This window comes from Manis pentadactyla, chromosome 14 (assembly GCF_030020395.1).
Source record: "Manis pentadactyla isolate mManPen7 chromosome 14, mManPen7.hap1, whole genome shotgun sequence".
Taxonomy (NCBI): domain Eukaryota; kingdom Metazoa; phylum Chordata; class Mammalia; order Pholidota; family Manidae; genus Manis; species Manis pentadactyla.
This window is the reverse complement of record NC_080032.1, coordinates 83651451-83671645: the sequence shown is the minus strand read 5'-3', so window position 1 is coordinate 83671645 and position 20195 is coordinate 83651451. Positions and strand designations below refer to the sequence as shown.

The 20195-nt window shown below is 43.9% G+C and overlaps 1 long non-coding RNA gene across 1 annotated transcript in view; it reads left to right on the top strand.

Annotated features, from left to right (window-relative positions):
• LOC118914588 (uncharacterized) overlaps positions 1 to 694 on the top strand; it is a 154547-nt gene extending 153853 nt beyond the window's left edge. Inside the window, exon 4 of the long non-coding RNA XR_005025671.2 lies at positions 534 to 694. This is a non-coding gene — a long non-coding RNA (uncharacterized LOC118914588). The remainder of the gene's footprint in view (positions 1 to 533) is intronic.
• The last annotated feature ends 19501 nt before the right edge of the window (positions 695 to 20195 follow it).

The following is a 20195-nucleotide window of genomic DNA, read 5'->3' as shown; positions in this document are numbered from 1 at the left end:
TTCCAGTTGAGACATTTCTGGATTTAAACCTCTGATTCTTTAGAGTTGTTAGAGGAAAGGAATGGCTAATTGATATAAAATACAGTTGTTGCCAATATTACCACCAGCAGGGAACTCAGGTAACATAATCAGAAACTTAACAGTAGCCAATGCAGTAAAAAGATCATTGGGCTGGAAATCCTTTTGCCCAGTCTGCCATTCATTGGTTAGGAACCTTTGGGAAATGAATCGTTTTCTCATGTGTAAAACAAGAAACTTGGCCCTCCCTGCTCGGTGATTCCCAAACGCCAGGTAGGGTCACACTGTTGGTCTGTGAAAGCGTTTTCATGAATATGAGACCATATGAACAAAAGAAGAAGAAGAAAAAGACAATATAATGAATTTTTTATAAAGTTGATCTGTGTGATTTTTAAACTCTGAGATTATTTATTCTATATTATTATTGTTAAAATGCCTTTCTTTTATTAAATAATGGCGAAGGCAGATGTCCCTTTTAGGGCAAATGAAATTCTCCCTCTTTTTCTATATTCTAGTCACTTGGAAAATCTGAAAATCTGTGAACCACTAGTCTGCATAATTTCCAGGACGCCTTCCATCTCTACAATTCGATGTGTGTGTGTGACCCAAAGTAAAACAGCAGAGAGTATGTTGGGGGGTTCCCCCCTTAAACCTTTATACAGTGTTTGTTTGTTTGTTTTTCCACATTTTAGGACATGTCTGCCTTTGTCTGGTTAGATTCGGCAGGATGGATCCTGAAGGGAAAAGCATGTATCTAGAATCTAGAATCTGAGACACCCCCTGGGCTGAGGCAGAAGAGGGAGAAAGTGCATCTGCTGTGAGGATGGGCCCTCTGAAGGGCCTGGCAGGGGCACCAGGCAGTGGTCAGGAGGCCTTGGTGCGAGGGCTCTTCTGTGAAGTGATAGGTGGCCTCCTAAGTGTCAGGAACTGGCTATGCCTTGGAAGTTCCCAGGGACAAAGAGCAGCGTGGCGTGTGTGTCAGGAGGAGGCGGGGCCCTGGCCTCTGAGGGCAGTGCGGCCCCTGCTCTTCAAGGAGTGAGAGGGCAGACAGCTTGCTGAGAGAGGCTGCAGCCCACGAAGACAGGTCAGATGTTGGCCTATCTGCATGGATTCCTGAGGTGGGATTCAGGGACTGAACTGAAGTCTAACATCTAACAGAGGCTCAGGCCCAGAGCAGGGCCATCCACGGGACGCCTGGTGCCATCCAGGATGTTGTTAGGCATGGTCAGCCCTCTGGGGAAGCATAGCTGGTGGAGACTGGGCAACACTGAGTCTACGGTGACTCAGGTAGTTCCAGATTTAAAAGGAGCCGGGCCACGGGGGTAGTAGAGGGCCTAGGAACCAGGGAAATGCCTTTAGGTTGATGCTTTGTTTGACATTTCACAGTGCCGTTCATTTAAGGGGCAGGAAAAGCAACCTGGGCTTGTCAAACAGCCATTCTACTGGAAACTCCAGGAAATAACTCGACAGGCGTTTTTCGTCATTCTGAGGTCCATGTGTTGCCTCTGTATCCGTGCATACCTGTGTGTAAGGCTATGGCTGATGGACAAAAGTCATCCGGTCTTTTCCTGGTCCTCAAGGGGACCATTTTCTTTGCATTCCTTTTAGTTTAGTCCTCGTGTCTGAAATTATTTTTAAATTTTATTTCTGTTTTCAAGTTCATCAGACCCCTCAATGCTCCCTCGGATTTCTTCTGCACAGATGCTGATAAGGCACAAGTTTGAAGGTTACCTATACTTGGAACCAGACCAGAGGGTGTTATGACTTATGCTTCAACTGTTAAACATAATTCAGAAAGCTCACGAGGAAAAGGAAAGACTCTTAACTTATCTATATTTTTGTTTAGCATGTTGTTTCTTCTTGATGTTCCAAGTTCACCTTCTATCATTTCTTTTCTGTTTAGGGAACTTCCTTTACTCATTATTTTAGGGTAGGTCTGCTGGTGACAAATCCTTAGTTTTTCTTCATCTGACAGTGTCTTGATTTCCCCTTTATATTTTCACTGGATATAGAATTCTGGGATGGCAGTCCTTTCATTCAGTGGCAAAATACTTCGCCACTTCCTTGTGGCCTCTGTGGATTCTGATGGGATGTCTGCTGTCATTCAAATTATTTTTCCCTTGTAGGTGATACATCTTTCTCTCTGGCTGCTTTCAAGATTTTTTTTTTCCTTTGCCTTTAGTTTTCTGAAGTTTATGATTGCACTTGGTGTAGATTTCTTTGAGGAACTGTCCTGTTTGGCATTTTCTCCGCTTTTGAATCTTAGGTGCCGTCTGTCTGGCTACAGGGGGTGGGTTTGGCTGGCCCTGCTTCATCTGCACCTGCCGGCATCTCTGAATTGCTGGCTTCCCCAGTTACAAGTCTGGGCTACATAAAGCAAGGAGAAGAGCCAGGGAGCCCACCCCCATGCCATCCTTGGGTCCCAAACTCCCTAGCCGGTCTGCCATCTCATCACCGCCTCTCAAAGTCTCTGTAGGTTTGTTTTATTTATAGCATCCAGGGGACTTCAGTTGCACTAAGCAGGCAGAATAGGGAAATGTACGTATATTCCATTTTCCAGTAGAAGTCCATTGCCTACATTTTATATGAAAAATTGAAAAGCTCCATCATTCTCGTCGTTGTTCATTTATTTGCTCACGCTCATGCTCACGCGGGAACACTGGCGGAGTGCCAGCCAGTTAGTGCCGCCCAGTGCAGGAAGGCGTGGGACTCCCACGGCCGAGTGTAGCAGGTGCAGCTCCAGAGGAAGAGGTGCCACGGCCTGGCCTCGCCGCCCCAGCCCGGCTTCCCCTCCACGCCTCCAGCTCTGTTGCCTGCGCCACACTGACTCTTAGCCAGGCTTCCCCACACTCAGCTGGAACCAGTAGGATTGTAATAAGGCCAGGAAAGCAAATAGTAAATATTTATTTATAGCGATATAGCTAACTTGTGAATAATGCATGAAAGAATTTTCCAGGGAAAGCAGTTTTAAGAAGACTTTTTTTTTCTTTGGTGACATGCCATTTTTATACACTTTTTATTAGGAAATAATTTCCAACCTACCAAAATGTTGCAAAAGAAGAATAGTAAAAGGAAAACACGCATGCCCCTTACCCAGATTCACCTCTTGTTAATACTTAACACTTCACTATCTTTTTCTCTTTTATCATTTGTATGATCTATCTTTCTCTACACACACGAGATCATTTCATGTGCCATCTATACTCCAGTTTTGTCAATTGATGCAGTAATGTCCTTTATGGCATTTTTTCCCCTCTACAGGTTTCAGTATAGCATCACGTTTTGCATATAGTTAAGGAGTCTCTTTAGCTTCCTTTAATCTGGAACGGTTCTTGTGAAAATTTTTTTCAAACAGGAAAATGGTAAAACTATCTCTCTGATATCAATACTGTTATTTATAGGTGCTCCCAGCAGATTGTGAACTTATTAACATGCACAAAGGTAGAATTCCAGTACTCTGTAGCAGAAAAGAGGATCTTGTAGCAGCATGTAATTAAATAAAAAAATGAAGTCACAGCAAAACCATAAAAACTGTAAAATGCTTGACCCCAAATTAGAAAGCTGTTTATGTAAGTTAGAATGGAGAGTATTGTTCCTGTATCACTTAAAAGCTCCTGGGAGTGATTACTGAAAGTACATTTGTACAATTTACACAGAAATTAAATGCTCACAAAGTTCTAAAATGACAGGTTTTAAAGCTGAGCTAGAAAATGTGTTTTATTGCAACCTGAGCAGTGGAACATTGCTTATCTGCCTGGTAAATCCCCTTTGGACATGCACTGTAAAGTCTGAGTGAGAGGAAGCCCAGTGTCTTTTCTTATTTTAGTGCTGAATTCTGAACAGCTTGTGAATAAAATCATGCTTGAAATTGGAGGTACCATTAGTCTGTACATACATGATCACCTTTATGTGCCAGGGACACGCTCCATGCCCTGGGTCTGTGGTGTGTTTCCCAGAGACACGTTCGCAGTGCATCTTTCATGCGTGTTCTCACTATGGAGCAAAGCCAAGCGTTTGGCCACTGGAGTGTATCTTCTGGGTCTCCTGTGGGGCAATGGCCTGCACTGGCTCCTCTCTAGATGTCTCTGGTTAGAGCCCAGGGTTTTCCTCACAACCAGGACCAGCTGAGCTCTGGCTTTATTTCCTGGGGGGACCAGAAAAGCACATTGTTCTTTATTCACTTGAATTTCCATTTTTACAAAGAGGCTTTGCCTTTCTCCTGGAGATGGAGAGAGAATATGTCTCTCAGTGCCTTAGACTGATGAGGTCTGGATTAAACCAGACATTGAAGGATCTTTCCTACTGGAGAAGCAGCTGTATATTTGTATTAGGGTTTTTAGTGGTGTGACACTTATTTGGGGTAGGCTCTGGGGGCAGACCTGCCCTGGTCAGATACCGTCACCAGTGGGCAAGTTCCTCAGCACCCTAAGTCTGTTTCCTCTTCTATAAGATGACAGTAATAGTAGAGACTTTGTGGGATTGTAGGAGCAGTTAAATTTTAAATGAGATGATGTACTTAAAGCCAGTATACCCCAGAACCAGGCATTCGGTTCCCACCATGGGCTTTAGACTTCAGAAGACCCCGCTCTGGCTCTCCTCACTCCAGTGTCTTTCCCACAAAGCGAGGAGTCTAGGGAGGGCGGAGGGGTGGCAAGGAAGTGGACCACCCCCCCAGCCCTCTCTCCCAGTATCTTCTATCCCTTCTAGAACAAGAACACCAGAAAACGGGTCCCTGCCTGCATGTCCGCATGTCCACTTGTAGGGCCTGTGTAGCTTCTCTTTTGCGTCCATCCTCCTGAAGGCTGACCACCCACCGTGCCTCGCCTCCTGAGGGGTGGCCAGAGGGAGGCAGTTAGTAAGGCTGTGGGGGGAGCATGGGCCCTGGGGGCTGCCTTTTCCTGGGCTCCGCATTCCCACCCACAATGTTGAGGAGTCTAAGAATGCCAGACACTCAGCCCTGCAGCCTCTTCGGTTCTCATGAAGGAATACTTGTCCAGTAGGAGATAAGACTATTCAAATGTTTAGCTTGGTGAAAAATTTTTAAATTTGCAACATAGGACATATGACCTCTGTGTGGTACTCCTGCCCTGGACCCCACGAGCGGGAGTGAGACCGTGTTGAGGCGGTGACTGACACGTAGTGGGACTCAGTGAACATGAGCCATTATCACCACCGTAGTCGTCATCGTCGTTATCACCTGCCGCGTGTGGCATTCAGCCATGTCTGAAGTGGTGGGAAGCCGTCTCCTCCCTTCCCCCTCCGCCAGATGGCCCCTCTGCTATTGTCAGATGCCAGCTCTGTTTCTTCCAAGAGGCAGTGAATGAATATAGGGATTTTATGGATGGAGCCTTTAGCGAGGCCGTGGGGAAAGCAGTGTGATACTGGCTGGAGTGGGTAGATGGCCGCCGATGGCTCACCCGGTCGTGTGCTGTGAGCCCTGCCCAGGCTCCGTCACCCCGTACAGCCTCGCGCAGCGCGGTCCTCTCAGACTCCTGAGCCCTCGTTCCCTCGGAGTGCCCGCATCGAGGCCGTTCGGCGAACGCGGTACGCTGACAGGTGGTGCTTTGACTTCCTCGTAGGTACTTTGACCGTCTTTGCTTGATTGTTTCCTTCATCTTTTAAATGTTGGTACTTTTACAAGAACCTTCAGGATGGTTCTTTCCTGAGCTAGACCCTCGCTGAGTAAAGGTACCCACAGTCTAACAGCAGCCGGGCCTGCAAGACTGGATCTTGGCGGATGGCAGTTTATTTCAAAGATTAAGGGTTGGTGTTCAAACCCTGCACAGATGATGCCAATAACTCAAAGATGTCTCACTGATTTTACATCTAGGATCGTTCTATACTAAAAGCCATCTTACAGAGTACCTTCGTATTGGAGAAAGTCCGAATTTTGGTCAAGTTGCTGTCTTCTCAAAGGAGCTTCTCTGCACAAAGGAGATCTTACTGTGTGATGCGTTTTCAGGAGAAACAGAAGGTCTCAGCTTTGGGAGGGACGTGCCTCCCTTGGCAAGAACCGCCAGGGCCACAAGCACAGCAGTTGTGTTTCATCAAGTTGGGTGATGCGAATCACGGAGACCATTTATGGGAGTGCTTCCTGCATGCCAGCACTGTACTCAGTGATTTATACACGTTGTTTAATCAATGAGGGAACTAACATGTCCAAATTAAACAAAGGTAGTAAAATGAGAAGCCAAGATTTGAGTCCTCATTTGAATTAAAAGCTGAAAGATCCTGAACCTTACCACTCGTTTGTTTGGGAGAGGCAGGCATTTTCCAACCCAATCTAGGCCCATTGTAAGCAAGACGAGGTGTTCATAAGTACAGCTTCAAGGAGCTCTCGTTTCTATGAACAAGGACTGCGTTATCTCCTGAAACAGCAATGAATGCTATATCCTGCGCGGGGACAGTTGTGGTTTATACTGCCTTGCATTCATTTGCAGTAAAATATCACCCTAATAATGTATTTTGACAAACTTTTCTCCAATCTTCCAAATACCAGATAAATATGAAATAAAACTTGCTCGGTTCTTTCCTCTATTTGATCACCTGTCCTTCCACCCTGGCCGCCCTCTGCACCTTGCATCCCTGCCCCACCTAATCAATAGCAGTTCCGAGCTGTTTCTTCCCGACTTGCAAAATTATCTACTGCTGTGTTCTCTCTCTGTCACAAACGCAGTCCAGGCCAGACTGTAGAACCAGTCTCTTTGGGTTGGAATTCTAGCTCTGCCACTTACCAGCTGTGTGACCTCAAATAATTCAACCTCTCTATGCTCAGTTTTCAATCTGTAATTTGGGAGTGACAGTAAATAGTTCACAGGGTTATGGAGATAAAAGAAGATAGATGATACAGAAAAAGTACTTAGAATCATATAGGGCCCATATATGGTGCTCCTGTCCCTAGTCTATTATGAAAGATTTAAGAGCTATAATCTTATCTGCATAGTCAAATGAACTGCATAGTCAAAGTCTCTTTGATTTTCAACTCATGCTGTCAGGACAGTTATCCAGAACCTTAGAAGTGCACCAAAAATGTTTGCTGGTCATGTTTGTGCTGGAATGTTGATATCTTATCCAGTGGACCTCTGGGGATTATCTGCTTGTGTAGCTGTGGACACCTTTCACCATCTTTGCATGGATGGAAGTTATAGGAAACTCAAGTTATACAAAAACTACAAATGATCTTTGTCATAAAAAAAAGGGAAGAAATTTTGTCTTATGGAGCTACAACTGATTTCCACCTGTGGAAGAGAGAACCTCAGAACATTACTTTTCTCTGCCCTATGGTATCAACTACTTTTCCATCTACTAGCGAATGTATTTTGTCATTCCTGATTGCGTCTGTGTGAGTGTGTGTGTGTGTGTTGAGTTCTCCTTTGAAACAGTTTTAACATCTTACTTTTCTCATCATTTTCTAAAACCCTAGGAAGCCCTAACATTCGCCTAAGGCACACTGAGAACTGATAAACTGGTTGCTAGTATTTCTCTTCCTTTCTGTTCTCTGCCCCTTCCCATGCTGCATCCTCCCCGTCACAGTGAGTGCCCGGTATCCCGTGGTGGTGGAGAACGCACCAGCCCAGCCCCCCGTCTACCCTAACCCCCCATGCCCCTCCGTGATCCTCACCTTAAAAGCAATTTGTGACCTGGATCTTTCTTCACCATCCTCATTCCGTCCCATAAAATAAGATCTACCAGTTCTGATTCTCAGTTCCTCAGGTTCCTAATAGCCAAATACAGGTAATATGAAAGAACCATTCATTCATTGAGCAAAGATTATTTGTTGAGCTCCTACTAAGTGTCAGGCACTCTGCTAAGCGCTAGAGATAGAAGTGAAGAAGACAGGGAGCTTCTAGTCTATTGAGGGAGACAAACAAAGCAGAGATTTGGATACAGTGTCAGGGACTCTGCCTGGGGTAGGGACACGAAGCTATGGGAGCGAAGAGAACAGCTTCATGGAGGTGATATCGGGGACCTGCAGACATGGAAAGGGTTGTGGAGGGGGGCACCCTGGGAAGTGCAGGGTCTGGGGCTGGATCTCCAGGGAAAGGCCAACAGAGTCCTTCAAGCTGAAGTGGCTCTAAAGGACCAACAGACCTCCCTTGGGTTGCCCTCCAGAGAGGAGGGTCCCTGTGCAGATGGCCTCAATGTGGAGGAACAGAGAGAAAAAGATAAGCCTCCTTATTTTGTTCCTACCTCTTGGTGTCCTTCCTCATGAAAAATTTCACAGGAAACAAGATAAAAATAGGACACTGAGGTCTGCATAACTTCAGAAAGTCCTGGAGAAGAGAGGTTTCTTCATGTGGGGAGAGCGTCATATCCCTCTTTTAGTAGCACAACCCCTGGTGGCCTCTATATGGCTGTATCTCCTGTGCATAAGTAGAGAGCATCATGCCCGTCTGGCAAAGGGCATGGGTGTTGAAGTCCATCAGATTGAGGTTTAAATCCTGGTCTCTCATTTGCTGGATGGTGGCCTGGAGTAAGTCATTAAACCACAGAGAGAAACTTCCCTTTCCTTACCTGCAACTCAAGGGTAATCACAGCTGCCTTTATACAAGTGCTTGGCACAAAGCCTGGCACATGGCGATAAAAAGAAAGCAGTATTCAGCCCTCCAATAAAACATACCAGCCGTCTATAAACAGTACAGTCTGTGCTCTTGCTGCCAAGTGTTGTCCGTACAAGCACACAGACATTTTACATTTGCTAGTTTGGAAATATGGATGACAGATTCTAATGCAGTAAGGAATTTAGCAATACTGAAATATTCATGTATTACAGTATTCTGGTGTTCTATATCCCTTTGAAAAGTAATCACCTCTCTGTCCCTTTCATGTGTACCTTAGCCCAGTGCGCTCTTGGTCTACAGCAGAGACAAGCCAGAACTCTTGTCTGTCTGGCACTCTTCTCCTGAATCATGTCAGTACTGGCGTGAAGTGATCCCAGTAGGGCTACTGCAGAACGTGGGCCCTTTCTTTACGCAGGAGTGTGTGGTCTCTCTGCCTTTCCCCATGCACGACTTTCCCCTACTCCACAATGGATTGCATTTTTGAATTATGCAACACAACAATCCCGGAGCTGATACTCGCTGCGTTTCCTGGGAATTACAGTGCCTTTGCAGCACCGTGTCGATGTGTATATTTTTGTATTTAGGAAATTCAGTTCAAAACCAGATAACGTCAACAGCCATGTTGGGAACAGAAAATATAAAGATGAAGAAGATACCGTGTCTCTGTTCTCCTGCCCTCACTATTCCTCCCCCCATTCCAACACACAGACAGAGAGCACAGAGTTGCATAAAGGTCATCTGCCAGCACATGACTATGGCTATTCATGCAGAAATAGATTGGGGGTGTGAACACTGGGCCAGAGACCAGGATGAGCAATCATCTCTGATGGGACGAGCAGCAAAGAGAGCCCATTGTAGTATTCAGAGGAAATACTGTGTGAATTGGGCTTTGAAAGACGGGCAGGATTGCATCAGCTGGAGATGGTACCCTGTACCCAGGCCGTCAGCTGGCAGAGGGGAGCAGCGGTTGCTGATGATTCTGGTGGAGACAGCTAATGACTGGGGCTTAGGGAGGGGGAAGAACATAGGAGAGACTCCCAAGTGGGGGGATTCAAAAAAATATGTGATGCCCAACTTCATGTTGTTTCTTGACACTCTCAATACGTATCTGTTGCCAAGCTGTTACTTGCTTGTCTCAGCCCAGCTGGGGGCTTTCCTGGATGGTCCTCAGGAGCATTTCTCTGCATGGACGAGATCTCGGACCGCTAGGTCCGCCCGCTGGAGTGTCCCCTTGTGGGAGCTGTCACTGCGGGAGCTGGCTTGGCTCTGTCGCTGTCCTCGTCCGCACCTAGCCCTTCCCAATGCCGTTGGGGAAAGCAGTACGATTTCCCTATCCTTCTGAGCCTTGCAAGCCAGAACATTCTGATTTAGCTGTGTCAGTACCCGGCCTCCAGGCCCATCTGCTACCCCTGCTTCCATTTCACTTCATGTTCTAATTACCACAATAATGTGGAGCGCAGGGAGGGCAGGGAGCTCTTGATGCGAGGCAGAAGGTTCCGGTGGGTTCCATCTCCCGCGAGGATGTACAGGGGCTGCCCTCTGCTTCTCTCCCGGAAGGGTGGCAGCACCCTTCTCCTCCCCTCAGGGCTAATACACCACCCTGAGCGGGGCGGCTGGGCGTCCCCCAGTCCCGGTGGAGCCCGAGACGCGCTGAGAAGGCGGGAGGGGACTAGCTGAGGACACTCGCAGGTCATGTGCCTCCTCTCAAGGACGGGATGACCGAGGTCGTCTGCCGAGAGTGGGGAAGTGAGGTGGATTCAGGCCAAGAGCAAAGCGGGACACGTGTCAGATCACTGCATCGGAGTCATTCCAAAGACGGCTGGAAGTGACGAGTGACGGACTGTCTCGGGAGCCCTGGCGCCTGATACGAAGTGGGGGCCGAGGTAGTCAGAGGCGTGGGGCTGCGCAGGGCCGCAGTTTTCACCAGCAGTGTTTGACCACCCAGGCGGAGGCCGAGAGCCGGGCGCAGTCCGAGCTGGGGACGAGCCAGGCTTGCGCCTCGGAGGGTCAGCCGGGGGCTTTCTTCTCCTGCCTCCGAGCGTGACTTCAGTGTGTGGGGGTCTCGGGCCGCGTGTGCACCCCCCTGTAACTGCCCTGCAGGTAGCTCCCCGGTCGTAGCAGTGTGAATGCATGTGACTGCAGGTGACGGAAACACTCGGACCGACTCAAATAGTAGCAGGAATTTGTTGGTGAGGCTAAGAGGATTCAAGATTGACAACAAACCTCAGGGTTGTTATGCAGATTAAATCAATCACGCAAGGTGTATACAACAGCTTATAGCTTAGAATAGATGCACAAGAAAGAATTCTTGATATCAACATTGTCATCCAGAATCCATATCTTTGCCTCTCTCTGTTGTGCCCACCGCGTGGTCAGCTTCTCCCTTGTTCCTATCCAGCAGGAAAAGACCTGCCTTCTAATTCATCTCCCAGCAGGGTGAGGAGCCATCTTTCTCCGACATCTCACAGCTCGCTGGTCTTATCTGGGGCTGTAACAATGTCTGAGGTAAGGGGAAAGCCATTTGCTTATTGACATTGCCTTAGTAGAACCATCACTGAGGTTGGAGAAATGGGTTTTTAACCTGGCTAAATAAAGCAGAGCCCACCCTAGAGGTAGGGGTGGGGTCCATTTTCCTGCTCAGATTATGTGCCTATTACATCAGGGGGCGCAGTGGGGTGTTTGCTAGAGAGATCACCAAAAAGTTCATTGTAATCACTGAAGTATTCAAGAAAAAAAATGTTTGCTTCATTAAGATTGAACAGAAAAGCCTTCTCCATGGCTCCCATGGAATTATTTTATTATCACAAGATAGAGCTAGGATGGTCCTGAACAGCAGCTGGTCCGGCTGCATCAGTACTGCTAGAAGACCTGCTCTATTAGTTCCCCTTGGCTTCTGTAACAACCTACCCCAAGCTGGGTGGCTACAAACAACAGGACCTTGTTCCCTCATAGTTCTGTAGACCTGAAGTTAAAAACCAGCATTGCTGGGCTAAATCAGTATTTCAGCAGGGCTGCTGTCCTTCTGGAAGCTCAAGAGGGGAATGTGTTTCTTGCCTCGTTTGACTTTTGGTGGCCTCTGGCTTTCCGTAGCTAGTGGTGGCATTGCTCTGATCTTCAAGGTCAGCACCGTCAAATTTCTGTCTTCACATCACCCTGTTGGTGTCGAATCCCCCTTAGAAGGATACAGTTATCCAACCCCCACCTTTTAAAGCGTTATGCCACACTGCTTGTATGAAAGACCTGTATTAGCACCCGTTCTCGCTAACCAAAAGAAATCAGAGGAGGAATTTGGTTCTTACAAGAAAAGGTGAAAAGTGAAAATAGCATTCAGCGTGTGTGTCTCAGGGAGCTGTGACAGAGGTGGCGCAGGCCTTGAGCAGTGAGAGGGGGGTCCCCGCTGCGGGGCGGGGATGAGGGCGCAAACTGCACCCAGCATCTCACCATCAAGCGAGGCAGCTTTGGCCTAAGTCTGAACGTCTGCACTTCACTTTGGGCATCTGTTAGCAAGGCGTGTCCTGAGGTATTAGAAAGGTCAGGTTATTTTTTGGGTCTGGGAATGCTCAAAACATTTTCCATACAATTTAGTGGTAATTGTTCATTTGCTTCATGCCATTGCACCTCATGAAAGCTTTCATAGGAATGCTCACTTTCAGGTAGTGGGGGAAACCTATACGTGGCCTTGCATTTAGGGCTCATTCTGATAATCCAGGATCATCTCCTTGTCTCAAAACCTCTAATTTAATCACATCTGCAAAGATTTTGCCACATACAGTAATATTCGCTAGGGATGGGACCTGTTGTCTTTGTGGGCCCATTATTTAGCCTATTATAATCATCTTTAGATAATTACTCTGAAATAATTTTATTTGGTGTTGGCAGAAACCCTTATATAAACAATAACCCACGATAGCAGAAAAACTGGTTAGTTATTCAGTAGAACATTACACAATTACCATACACCCTTAATTGTAAGACTTTATCAGCTGAAAACAGCTTTTGAGAGGATAAAAGAGAATAAACACTACATTAAATGTCTTTATCCATCCTGATTTCAGAAATATGATGTAGCAAAATGTGCACTTTAGAATTGAGGAAAGGTGGGCGTTGATCTTGGAGATATTGCCACGAAGTTACATTGTTTAAAACTAGATGTTTATGGGTAATTACTGAGATTTTTCTAAATAACTATCAAAGGTGAGTGGTAATGCTTCCCTGAGAATTTTCCAGAGTAAAATCACCATGTCTATGAGTAAAGCAGAGAAATCACTCCTTTTTGGGTGTGTAGGAGATCTCAGAACTATTTCCAGAGGTAAATCTTGGCCATTTACTCAGATTTTTTCCTTGAGCCACTTCTGCTTTGATCTCTTTTTCTGTGTTACCCCTATTGCAATGATCTGTTTTGGTCAGCCACTTTGATTTTTTTTTTTTCCCAAATAATACAGGAAGTGAAGGAAGGAAGGAAGAAAGGAACAGACAATTGACCGAGCATGTAGGGCTGTTCTATGTGCAGCCATGTACCAGCAAGGGTCATTGGTTCTGTTTCCTGATTATCTCCTGCATCCCTCCACTTCTGCCAATACCCACTGTGGGAGGCAGTACAGTGACCCCCCAAAAATGCCAGCACACGAGTCACCAATCTGCAAATGTGTTGTGTTACATGGCATGCGGTGATTAAGGATAGATGGAATGAAGGTGGCTAACAGCTGACCTCAAAATAAAGAGATTCGCTGGAATTCTCCTGGCGGGCCTAGAATAATCTAAAGGTCCCTTCCATGGGGAGGAGGGAGACAGAAGATTCAAAACCAGAGAAATGACATCACAACAGAGTCGATCAGCCATCACTGGCTTTGGAGGTGGGGGAAGGAGGCCATGAGGCGAGGATCCTGTCAGCCTCTACAACCTAGAAGAGGCAAGGGAAAGAATTCTTTCCTTGAGCCTCCAGAAAGGCATGTGGGCCCTGCCTTTCTTGATGTTGACCTTGATGATGACCCAGTGAGGCTGACTTTGAAGTGCAGACTTCCCAAATTGTAAGATAATAAATGTGTTCTGTGCTAAGCCCCTAAGGTTGTGGTAATTCTTTATAGCAGCGCCGTTATGGTTTGGGACATCCTCCTCCCCGGGTCACTGAAGCGAGCCCCAAGACGCCTCCCAGGCCTGCCTGCTTGCAATCCGTTTCTGCCCCGCGGTTAATGCTGTCTTTCTAGAATGCTCTACGATTGGTCTCCCTCATCTATTTGACACCTTCCAGGGACTCTGTACTGCTCCTAAAGCCCAAAGTCTCTCGTGTGACCCGCAGGGCCCCTTCGGGATTGCTCCACTTCTAGACCCCCCTTTACGGGGCAGCCAGCCTGGGTTTCTTTCAGGTCCTCAAGAGCCCACACCCTCCTCTCTCCAGACTCTGCTCAGAGGATTCTCTTCTCTCTCCAGGTGTTCCTCCTCCAGAACCTGATTCCTACCTATTCCTAAAGTTTCAGCTTATTATCACTGACACCTGAGAGACTGTCAGCATCTGATTAGATGCCCTCCTCTCTGCTCCCATGAGGCCCTGGCTGCCACCCTTACAAGTCACGTGGTAATTGCCCATAGCTCCTGCCCCCCATTAGCTCCTTGAGGGCCGGAACGCCGACTGTCCCCTGCATGTAGCACAGGGCTAGAGGGCACATAGAAGACCCTGCACATGTGCTTAGTGACTGTATCTGTCACTCAGGTCTCAGAAATGCTTGCAATTAATTGGACCGAACCATTTCACTTCAGGAATGTCCCCCTTTTAGTGGCTCTACGAGGCTTACATACTTTTACCTTCCCCCCCTTCCCATATTACTTAGAACTGTGATCTTCCCTCGGCTGCTGTCCAGGTTAGCGTGTGATTATCACCTGAGCCAAGCCCGATCTTACACCCCACTCCCCATAATTATGTCCTTAAGGAGCTTTACAGATCTCTCTGCACAGCCTCAGGTCTGGAATGTGTTTTCTTTCCAAATATGATACCCCTGAGATTAATACAAGCAAAAGTGAAAACAAGGAAATGGGGAGAGTCCTTGAACCTCCATATATACATACTGAATTGGTTCTAATATTTATGAAATCTGGAATGGAGGAAATAATAAAGGTAAAGACAGCAAAGAATGACAGTATGCTACATGGTACAGCTAATATCTTAGTTTGCAGAGGCGGTTCTGATTTGCTAGGCTATTTCTTTGTTATAAAAACCATTATTCCTTTGTCTTTTTTGTGATTACATCTGTCAACTGCGGCTATTGCCTCAAATCTCCATGATGAAAAAGGCCATCTCTTTAGATGCATAGACACAGGAAGAGGGGTTTGCCTCAGGCGGCCCAGCAGGGTGGGTCTGCATGTGTGCTCCTCAGGGTCCGGCTTTGCTGCAGCACTGCCCCAGGGGGACCCATCTTCTGCCCCCTGCACCTCAATTAGGGAAGCCAGCCTGGCCTGAGAATTGAGTTTGCCTGGTCGCACATGTGCCCTCGGGTCTGTAACTGGCCTGCTGTGCTCCTGGCCGTGCCTCAGGGAGATGACCGAGCCCTGCCCTGGCTCCAGGTGTGTCTCTCGCACAACAAAACCTTATGTTTATGTGCGGAGGGCATTTTGCTCACGTGCAGGTAGCCTGCTGGTTCAGGTGTGCACACTTGCCTTCTCCATAGTTCAGAGTGTAGGCATGTTTATAACTCATATAGTTCACTTATTTTGGAAGGCTTGGCTTAGACAGAACTAAAGCATCATTTCAAGTGTAATAAGTTCATAGAGCCGTAAGTAAAAAAATGAGATAAAATGACAAATTCCTAATTATCATGCTTCAGTTTCATTATTTTTAGCTCAGAAGTCAACTCTTTACTGCAGTGTCTAGGTGGTACACTACTTCTATGGTAGTTCCCTGGAAACTCAAGGTTGGAAGAGCTTGATCATCTTCTACTGTCCTCAAGTAAGCGCATGATACATGTTTATGCCCTTCAAACATTGTTTATTTCACTTGTTTCTTTCTAGCATATGGAGTGGTTTTGTTTGTTTTTTTCTCTTAACAATGATTATGCCCTTGAAGGTGGTATAGTTCCTGGACTCCAAGTGTCTTGCTAGGAAGTCCGTTATGAAATGCAGTAACTTTAGACAGTATTTGAATTCTTTTTGTTTACTTAGAAAGCTTTCTCTAGTTATACCTTAAGAAATGGAGAAGTAACACTCCGTGAACATATGGAGGCAAACAGAAAGTGTCTGTCAAAAATATCTTGGTGAGTTCTTAGGGCATTTTTTCAAAAAATCACTACTGACACATATCTGGATTCCACAGTCTGAGAAGGATTTATGTGGAGGCCATTCAAAGCAACGAAAATATTCTACTTTGTTCGCTGTAATAGATTGAAAATGAACTGAGATGGCACTTTAAATGTGAGACTTAAAAAAATTATACATGTTTACACTTACAAAAAATAAAAAGTTTTCATGCTGTCCTCATATTCTTCCACTGGAAAGCAGGATATCAAACATATTTCAACTTTATTAGGGAAGCAAAGATTTAAATACTGTGTTAGTCCACAGCTGGTTGTAGTGCTCTATGGTACTTGTTCATATCATGATGCTGACTTTTCATGATGACTTATTAATATTTTCATGATGATCATCTCAAAAAGGTCTCAGATTAGTATATTTAACCTTGAACATGTAGAGACTTGATAAATAAACTTTGTCTCTGAATCTTGCAAATGTGAGCAGGACAAAACAAGGTAAATCCTCCTCTGTACCTAATATTATCCTTACATATATTTAGTAAATTGTAGAGCCATCCTTAAAAGAGAAAAAAATACAGCTGATCTACTGAAAGAAGAGATGAAGTAGAACCTAAAAAAGGCTCAATTATTTCAAAAGAAGGTCAGAAAAAGAGTAAGGGGAAACACGAGGAACAGAAGGAGAATGGGAAATAATAGCAAGAGGGCAGATTTAAATCCAACCAAACCATAATTTTATTAAAGAAAAATAATCTGACACTTCCACTGGAAGTAGATATTATCAGATTGGACTTTTAAAAAGGCAAAGCCAACTTTATGCTGCCTATGAGAAACCTACTTTAAGTAAATAGGTTAAAAGTAAAAGGGTGGGAAGAGGTATACTGTACAACAGAATCAAAATAAAACTGGACTTCATGAAATTCAAAGTAGACTTTAGAACAATGAATGTTATCAGTGGTAAAAAAGGAAACTTCACAATGATAACTAGACCAATTCAGAAGACATAAAAAATTCTAATCAACTAAGCACCTAATAAAAAAACTGAAAGAAGAAATTAGACAAATTATAACTTCAGCTGGAGATGTCAGTCCTTCTCTATTAGTATTGACAGATTAAATAAACAGAAAATCAGTTCAAAATAGAGTAGACTTGAACAACACAATCCATCAATTTTACGTAATAAACATTTATAGGACACTCTCCCCAGTAATGGCAGAACACAAATTCTTTTCAGGTGACATAGAAATTCTCTCATAAAGCCTATATTTTGGTCCCTAAGATGAGTTTCAAGAAATTTTCACATACTGAAATTACATACAGTATGTGCTCTGACTGACCATATCAGAATTAAATTAATTGCCAATAGCCAAAAAGATACCTGAAAACTAAGTATTTATAAATTAAATGATTTACTTCTAAGTGGCTTATGTGTCATTTAAAAAATATTTCAAAGTAAATGATTAAAAAAAATAAACAGCATATTGCAGTTTGTGTTAAGTGGGAAGGGAGTATTTATCACAGGTGTGCAAAGTTGGCCTACCATTTATAAATAAATCATAATTCAACTTACTAACAGACTAAGAGAAATTATCATATAATTCTATCAATAGATACAGAAAAAGCATTTTGTTAAATTTAACATTTATGAAAAAACTCTCAACAAACTAGGAAGAGAACGTAATTTCCTCAACCCGATGAAGGCTATCTACAGAAAAACAGCCAACTGCTAACAGTGACAGATGGAATATTTTCTTGATAAGTTCAAAAGAAGGCCAGGAAATGTGCTCTCCTTTGACTGGACGTTGTATAAACTACTGGATTCCCTTGGTGACTTTAGGTTAGAAAAAGAAATGGCATGTATATGTCTTAGAAAGGCAGAGAAAGTGACTGTATATGTGCAAAATCCTAAGAAATCTATGAACAAAGCTACTAGATCTATTAAGTCAGTTTAGCAGGGTAATGAAATATAAGATCAATGTAAAAAAATCAGTATTTCTATATGTGTAAGGTAAATTCTAGCCGGAATAAGCAGGCAAAGAGAGGCAACAAAGGGCCAGGTAATTTATTTAAATACCCCTTGGTGAGGTTCTGTGGCCTTCTTGTCACAGGCCAGAGAAGTTACACCTGGTTAGGGAAGTGGGAGGCTTATAAGGGGTTAGGAGGGGGAGGAGTGGGCAAGCTGTCCTAGGGGGCATGGAGAGGTATGATTGGCTAAAGGTGACATAATAGACAACTAGAAACTTTTTTCCTTCCAAGAGGGAGGAGGCTGACATCCGGGTCTTAGTTGGCACATCAGGATGGAATTCAGGGAGAGCTGTCCCCTTTCCATATAAGGTACGGACTTTGGGGTCTGGTCTGTTCTCCCCCTATGGCATCTCTCTGTTCTGTTTGCATGTCCCTGTTTTTCCTTTCTTCAGCCTAACAATATGTACAGCCAATAATTGGAAATTGCAGTTAAAAAATAACCATTGCAATAGTATCAAAAATAAATAGGGTAGTGTTAACTAAATATATGCAAGACTTGAACACAAAAACTAAAAAAATGCTGCAAAGAAAAATTAAATTAAGCCTAAACAACTGGAACCATACACCATGTTCATTAATTAGAAGAGTCAATTTTATTAGGGTGTCAAAAATTCCCATATTTATTTATTCACTTGATGCAGTCACAATCAAAATCTCAATAGGTGTTGCTGAAGAAATTTACAAGGTGAATGCAAAAATCTATAAAAATGCAAAGGACTTGGAACAGACTAAACCATTTGGAAAAATAAGAATTATGCTACCTAATGTGACCCAGTAATTTCACTTCTGGGAATTTACCCAAAGGAAACAAAATAACTAATTTGAAAAGATATATGCCTACCTGTGTTCATTGCAGTATTATTTACAATAGTCAAGATATGGAAGCAACCCGTGTCTAATTTAAAGATTTCTTATAGAGCCACATTAATCAAGAGAGTGTGGTATTGGTCTAATCATGGACACAGGGATTAATGAAGCAGACCACAAAGTCCAGAAAAAGATGCAAACATATAGGATCAATCAATTTTTGACAAAAAGTTCCAAAGTAATTGCATGGTGGAAAAGTTAATCCTTTTGACAGGTGGTACTGGTACAATTGAATATCCATATGAAAGGAATGAATCTTAACCTTTACCTCACACCGTATATAAAAACTAACCAAAGAAGATATATCAATGACCAATGAACACACAAAGGATTCTCAACATCATTAGCCATTAGGAAAATGCTCATTAAAACCCCAACGATATAGCACTGTGTACCCACCAGAATGGCTAAACTCGGAGAAAAAAACCCCTAACAAATATATTTCTGATGAGAATTCCCAGTTTGGAAAACACCTTTGCAGGTTTGATTATTGAATCAAATATGTAATTGCCCTATCTTTTGACATAGCTACCCCACTCAAGTATTTATTTACCCAAGAGAATGGAAACACATGTCCATACAAAGATTTTTATACCTATGTTCATACTAGCTTTAAACATAATGGCTCCAATCTGTAAACAACCTAAATGCTGTTTACATATTCTAGTGAATAGAAACCACTGTATAACCATATAATGGCCTACTACTTAGTCATGAAAATAATGTACTGTTTCATGCAATAATATGGATGAATCTCATAATCATTATGTTAAGTGAAAGAAGCCAGACGCAAAAGACCATCTAGTGCATTTTTGCATTTATGTGAAACTCGAGAAAAGGCAAAGCTATAATAATAGAAAGCAGATCAATTGTTGCCTGGTGCCATTAATGAGTACAGGGGGTTGGCTACAAAATGCACCAAGGGACTATAGGGAAGATGGAAATGTTTTGTCTTGATTGTGTCTCAGTTACATGAATGTAAAAAGAATTATCCTTTTCCACCATACTCTGCATCAGGCGATTGTCATCACTTGTTTAATATTCAGCCTGGTAGAAAATTTAAAACAGCGTTCATCAGAAATTTTCCCAGAGATCCCTGAGAAATATAAATTACAAAGGGAGAACCAGACTAAAGCTTCATGTTTTATGGAAGAGTAGAAGATATGTTTAAGATTCATTAAACCCTCACATTCCTTCATGGGGAGACAGTTTACCAAAATTTACAGTGATTATCTCTGGGTCATGAGATTATTCTTGATTTTTATTTTATTTTAAAGATTTTCTTATGTGCCAAATATTCTTTTTTATTTAAAACATTTTAGTGCAGTAAAGTTGGTATGCAGTATTATGTCAGTTTCGGCTGTATAACATAGTGACTCAATAATTGTATACATGACTAGATGCTCACCGTGATATGTGTCATTACCCATTTTGATACCAAGATATTACAATATTATTGGTTATATTCTCTGTGTTGTACTTCCACTCC